Genomic DNA, 7449 nt, shown 5'->3' with positions numbered 1-7449 from the left:
CAGTGGTGCTGATCAACCATTGTGTATTCATTGTGTTTTGGCTTCCTGTTTCGTGCTTGCCGTGTGCTCTTCATTTGTCTCTGTTACTGACCTTGGCGTGTTCCCAACTATTCCTGTCTGCTCATGACCCTGACCTTTTGGCGTGTCCCTGACTATCCCTGTTTGCCTGTGACCCTGAACCTTTGGCGTGTACTCTGTTGTTCCTGTCTGCTAGTCGCCCTGACGTCTGCCTTATCCCTTTACTATCCTTGTTGTTCCAGCCTGCTGCTTCCTTCTCCTGTAGTCTACCGTGAGCGTGAGCTGTGAGACCCTAGGGGCCATGACCTGGAGCCAGACTGCAGCGCAGTTCATCCTCACCACTAGAGGCTCTGGTGAACACCTGCTGGCTCTTAGACTCTGCGCCCTGGGGAATCTATGCTCTAGCTCCCACTGGGATCTGTGTCAGTGATCCAGTAGACCTGCTTCCTGAACCTCCCTGGGTACTATCCGCAGCAGACAGTCCTAGGGTCCACTATCTTAGCGTTGCACTTCCGACTCCTACGGAGTGCATCTGTCACCTGGTCTCAAATGACCTGACAGTTTGATCAGCCATGGACCCGGCTGACGTGCCGCTTCCTGTAGATGATCCATTACAGGGCTTAGTCCGCAGACTTGAGACCCAGGAAACGCATCAGACCCAGGTGATGCGACTCCTTCAAGATTTGGCCTCCCGTTTTGAACAGGTTCAGGCCTCATTAGCATCCCCGGTTCAACAACCTCAACCGCTATCTGCTGCTGCACCTATCGCACCAGTCGCAGCCACACATTCATTACAACTGCCAGCTCTGGGCTGCTTCTCTGTGGACTCCAAGTCCTGCAGGGGGTTCCTTAGCCAGTGCACAATTCATTTTGAACTCCAGCCCCAAAACTTCCTGTCCGATCGGGCGAAGGTAGCCAATATTATATCCCTCATGTCCATCTAGGCGTTAGCCTGGGCTGCCCCTCTGTGGGAACTGAAGGATCCAGTGGTTTCTAGCCTGTCTGATTTCTTGAAACTTTTTCAGAATATCTTCGAGGAACCGGGTCGTGTCTCCTCAACGGCCAGCACTCTTTTAAATCTCCGACAAGAGTCCACTTCTGTGGGACAGTATGCTCTTCAGTTCCGTATCCTCACAGCTGAAATGAGCTGGAATAATGAGGCCCTAGTTGCAACCTTTTTACTTGGTCCTCTAAAAGAGTGAAGGATAAATTAGCAGGAAGATCCCTCCCTGCTGATCTGGATGGTGTCATAACCAGATCGATATTCGCTTTCAGGAGAGGGCCCTGGAAAAAAGATGCCAGCACTCCCCGCCTCTGCACCAGTTATGCCAGTCCAACCCATGCCCAGTGAGCTTCCTGCTTTTTCTTATTCAGGACCTTCTGTAACCTGTTCTCACCCTACTACTACTATGTCCATTCAAACCTGTCTAAGAGGCTCAATCCATCCTTTTGATAGACTGCCCCATTCGGCCAGGTGGAGTTTTCAACCTTTTTTTCAAGACTCTCTGCATTCTGCTTGTGTTTCAGCTATCCAGCTTGACTCTAGTGACACATCAACTTCTAACCAACCTGGTCTCAGGGATCCACTGACCTCTGCCCAGTCTGATGATCCTGTGCTGGATGTCCAGCTCATCTTTTAAGGGTCTGGGGGACTGTGCTCAGACTCCTGATTGTTTTCTCATGCCCTTACCCATTCCTAAGAAGCCTTTAGTCCTCAATAAGCTCTCTCGTCCTCTCCCTACCTTGGTTTCGGTCTCTGAGGATAATCTAAAGGTTAGTCAAGTTCTGGATTCCCAGTGCCGTAGAGGCATTCTTCAGTATCTCATACATTGAAAAGGGTTTGGTCCTGAGGAGAGGTCTTGGATCACTGCAATTGAGATCTTTGTGCCTCGTCTGTTGAGGAGGTTTCATTTGGAGTTTCCCTTTAAGCCTGGGCCCAGGCGGGGGAGGGGGAGGCCTCGTAAGAGGGGGGTACTGTCATGGTTATGCAGTAATCTTTCTCAGTCAGCTTACCCCTCCTCATGTGTTCAGACTAAGAGGCCAGCCACTCTAACCTGGCTGTTTTTATAACCTCTCCTCTAAGCATGGCTCCACCCCAGGCCCAATCAGGGAACCCTATATTAACCTGTGCACTGCAAGCCAGCGGTGCTGATCAACCATTGTGTATTCATTGTGTGTTTGGCTTCCTGTTTCCTGCTTGCCGTGTGCTCTTCATTTGTCTCTGTTACTGACCTTGGCGTGTTCCCGACTATTCCTGTCTGCTCATGACCCTGACCTTTTGGCGTGTCCCTGACTACCCCTGTTTGCCTCTGACCCTGAACCTTTGGCATGTACTCTGTTGTTCCTGTCTGCTAGTAACCCTGACCTCTGCCTTATCCCTTTACTATCCTTGTTGTTCCAGCCTGCTGCTTCCTTCTCCTGTAGTCTACCGTGAGCGTGAGCTGTGAGACCCTAGGGGCCGCGACCTGGAGCCAGACTGCAGCACAGTCCATCCTCACCACTAGAGGCTCTGGTGAACACCTGCTGGCTCTTAGACACTGCGCCCCGGGGAATCTATGCTCTAGCTCCCACTGGGATCTGTTTTAGTAATCCAGTAGACCTGCTTCCTAAGCCTCCATGGGTACTATCCGCAGCAGTCAGTCCTAGGGTCCACTATCTTAGTATTGCACTTCCGACTCCTACGGAGTGCATCTGTCACCTGGTCTCAGGTGACCTGATAAGTATATTAGGAAGAGAACAACAGGAATGGTCAGCAATAAGATCTAGCTGCACACGATACAGTACTGAATATACTGCAGCTAACTGAATGAACTGCCTGCCTGTAGTATATTAGGAACAGAACAACAGGAATGGTCTGCAGTGAGATCTAGCTGCACAGGATACAGTACTGAATATACTGCAGCTAACTGAATGAACTGCCTGCCTGTAGTATATTAGGAACAGAACAACAGGAACGGTCTGCAGCGAGATCTAGCTGCACAGGATACAGTACTGAATATACTGCAGCTAACTGAATGATGTGCCTGCCTGTAGTATATTAGGAAAAGAACAACGGGAATGGTCTACAGCGAGATCTAGCTGCACAGGATACAGTTCTGAATATACTGCAGCTAACTGAATAAACTGCCTGCCTGTAGTATATTAGGAAGAGAACAACAGGAACGGTCTGCAGTGAGATCTAGCTGCAAAGGATACAGTACTGAATATACTGCAGCTAACTGAATGAACTGCTTGCCTGTAGTATGTTAGGAAGAGAACAACAGGAACCGTCTGCAGCGAAATCTAGCTGCACAGAATACAGTACTGAATATACTGCAGGTAGCTGAATGAACTGCCTGCCTGTAGTATATTAGGAAGAGAAGAACAGGAATGGTTCTGCACAGAATACAGTACTGAATATACTGCAGCTAACTGAATAAACTGCCTGCCTGTAGTATATTAGGAAGAGAACAACAGAAATGGTCTACAGTGAGATCTAGCTGCACAGGATACAGTACTGAATATACTGTAGCTAACTGAATGAACTGCCTGCCTGTAGTATATTAGGACGAGAACAACAGGAACGGTCTGCAGTGAGATCTAGCTGCACAGGATACAGTACTGAATATACTGCAGCTAACTGAATGAACTGCCTGCTTTAGTATGTTAGGAAGAGAACAACAGGAACGGTCTGCAGCGAGATCTAGCTGCACAGGACACCCTTACTGAATATACTGCAGCTAACTGAATAAACTGCCTGCCTGTAGTATATTAGGAAGAGAACAACAGGAATGGTCTGCAGCGAGATCTAGCTGCACAGGATACAGTACTGAATATACTGCAACTAACTGAATAAACTGCCTGCCTGTAGTATATTAGGAAGAAAACAACAGGAATGGTCTGCAGCGAGATCTAGCTGCACAGGATACAGTACTGAATATACTGCAGCTAACTGAATGAACTGCCTGCCTGTAGTATGTTAGGAAGAGAACAACAGGAACGGTCTGCAGCTGGATATAGCTGCACAGGATACAGTACTGAATATACTGCAGCTAACTGAATGATGTGCCTGCCTGTAGTATATTAGGAAGAGAACAACGGGAATGGTCTACAGCGAGATCTAGCTGCACAGGATACAGTTCTGAATATACTGCAGCTAACTGAATAAACTGCCTGCCTGTAGTATATTAGGAAGAGAACAACAGGAACGGTCTGCAGTGAGATCTAGCTGCAAAGGATACAGTACTGAATATACTGCAGCTAACTGAATGAACTGCTTGCCTGTAGTATGTTAGGAAGAGAACAACAGGAACGGTCTGCAGCGAAATCTAGCTGCACAGAATACAGTACTGAATATACTGCAGGTAGCTGAATGAACTGCCTGCCTGTAGTATATTAGGAAGAGAAGAACAGGAATGGTTCTGCACAGAATACAGTACTGAATATACTGCAGCTAACTGAATAAACTGCCTGCCTGTAGTATATTAGGAAGAGAACAACAGAAATGGTCTACAGTGAGATCTAGCTGCACAGGATACAGTACTGAATATACTATAGCTAACTGAATGAACTGCCTGCCTGTAGTATATTAGGACGAGAACAACAGGAACGGTCTGCAGTGAGATCTAGCTGCACAGGATACAGTACTGAATATACTGCAGCTAACTGAATGAACTGCCTGCTTTAGTATGTTAGGAAGAGAACAACAGGAACGGTCTGCAGCGAGATCTAGCTGCACAGGACACCCTTACTGAATATACTGCAGCTAACTGAATAAACTGCCTGCCTGTAGTATATTAGGAAGAGAACAACAGGAATGGTCTGCAGCGAGATCTAGCTGCACAGGATACAGTACTGAATATACTGCAACTAACTGAATAAACTGCCTGCCTGTAGTATATTAGGAAGAAAACAACAGGAATGGTCTGCAGCGAGATCTAGCTGCACAGGATACAGTACTGAATATACTGCAGCTAACTGAATGAACTGCCTGCCTGTAGTATGTTAGGAAGAGAACAACAGGAACGGTCTGCAGCTGGATATAGCTGCACAGGATACAGTACTGAATATACTGCAGCTAACTGAACAAACTGCCTGCCTGTAGTATTTTAGGAAGAGAACAACAGGAATGGTCTGCAGCGAGATCTAGCTGCACAGGATACAGTACTGAATATACTGCAGCTACCTGAATGAACTGCCTGCCTGTAGTACATTAGGAAGAGAACAACAGGAATGGTCTGCAGCGAGATCTAGCTGCACAGGATACAGTACTGAATATACTGCAGCTAACTGAACAAACTGCCTGCCTGTAGTATTTTAGGAAAAGAACAACAGGAATGGTCTGCAGCGAGATCTAGCTGCACAGGATACAGTACTGAATATACTGCAGCTACCTGAATGAACTGCCTGCCTGTAGTACTTTAGGAAGAGAACAACAGGAATGGTCTGCAGCGAGATCTAGCTGCACAGGATACAGTACTGAATATACTGCAGCTAACTGAATGAACTGCCTGCCTGTAGTATATTAGGAAGAGAACAACAGGAATGGTCTGCAGAGAGATCTAGCTGCACAGGATACAGTACTGAATATACTGCAGCTAACTGAATGAAATTCCTGCCTGTAGTATATTAGGAAGAGAACAACAGGAACGGTCTGCAGCGAGATCTAGCTACACAGGATACAGTACTGAATATACTGCAGCTAACTGAATGAACTGCCTGCCTGTAGTATTAACCAACACGTGATAATCAACATCAACTTAGTTTTATTTCAGGGTTTCATTGCCAGTATAGGAAAATAGAGAGCATCTATAGGAAATACTGGTATATCCTCTGTAAGGACAGACACTTAGGTGAAATATTACCAGAACAACCAAAGTTCATTTATAGGAAAGCACCGAATTTCGGTGAACAGATAGTTAAAAAAATCTTGGACCCACCAGATCAAAGATCCCTAAAGCTGGATTTTAGGGGCTTCTATTGTTGTAGAAAATGTGTATGCTGCAGAACAGTGAGAACTAAAAATAGAGGCATAACAAGTGTCACTAACAGAGAGGGAGAGATGTTTGAAATAAAGGAATTCAGCACCTGCACCACCACCCATGTGGTGTACTTGATGTGGTGCCCATGTGGTCTATTCTATGTGGGAAGAACCAAGAGGCAATTGAAGGTTCGTATAAGTGAACATCTGGCTAATATAAAAAATGTATATAAATACCACAGCGTGTCATTGCACTTGAAGGAAAAACATCAACAGGACCCTTCCTTGCTACAGTTTTGTGGCATTGATGTGGTGCATCCATCCTGGAGAGGATCCAATAGGATTAGGGATCTGTCACGGAGAGAAACTGAATGGATTTTTCTTTTTAAATGTTTGGCCCCTAGGGGGCTTAACATTGAATTAGATTTGAACTGTTTCATTAATGATTTTTAAAAGACCAGTTATTTAATAACAATTAGAGGGTGATGATGTCGGTATATGATTTTGAGGTACCTACCCGGTATATATATTGTAGCTCCGTCCTGCACATTGGATATTTTAGAGTATATTTATAGAGCATTGTCACTTTAATAGTGGGGACCCATTACTCCATTGGAGAGGGTCTGGCTAATGCACACGTCTGGAGCCTCAGCCCCTGTAGAGTGTGCCTTTGTATATGTACATTTTATTTAATTTAATTTAATATATTTTAATATAAGGCAGTGATTTATCGGTGAGTGCCTACTCAGTTGAGGGTGCACACTTTTGATTGCGAGTGCATCGTCTGAGTAATGTATTTATTGATAGAGAATCTGCAAGGAAAGGTAGATTAGTTAAGATAGAGTCGGAAGGAGTGATAGAATTAGTTCTAAATAGAGGGGGAGATAACGATCAAGCTATGGCCAGCACCTACCAGTGGTTGATTAAGTATGCCTAAGCGAGTATGTACCCCAGGTTATATATATTGCCACGCATTAATGACGGGGCAGAGTGGGCTCTGTATATATGTCTAGACAGAAATATACCTGTGTGGATACATATATGAGCGACCACTTATTTATGGAGCTAATTACCCATCGTCTACAGGGTAAATGTATTCCAGCCACCCATGTGTATATGTATTTCTTTGGAGAGATTTTCAAAACTAGTTTTAAAATTAATTTTAATATACATATAAATATGTGAGACACTGAGATTTTATATTAATTTTATGTTCAATTTTTAAGTTCATATATGGTTTATGGTAGTTGACTACATTTAATAGACACTCTTAGGCAATAAGTACATCGGTTTTCAATATTTAGGGTCCAATAAATAGATTTAGAAAATAGAGGAGTGGTATAGGAAAGTGCCATTAGCTGTAAGAAAGCCGATGTATAATAACAGTTGCGTAATTGTATGTGTAGTCTGAAGACCATCAGTCACTTACAATGCACTACATTCTCTCGATCCCTCCCAAATGAACAGGATAT

This window comes from Aquarana catesbeiana, linkage group LG04 (assembly GCF_042186555.1).
Source record: "Aquarana catesbeiana isolate 2022-GZ linkage group LG04, ASM4218655v1, whole genome shotgun sequence".
Taxonomy (NCBI): domain Eukaryota; kingdom Metazoa; phylum Chordata; class Amphibia; order Anura; family Ranidae; genus Aquarana; species Aquarana catesbeiana.
The sequence above is the reverse complement of the archived record's forward strand: the minus strand, read 5'-3'. Positions refer to the sequence as shown.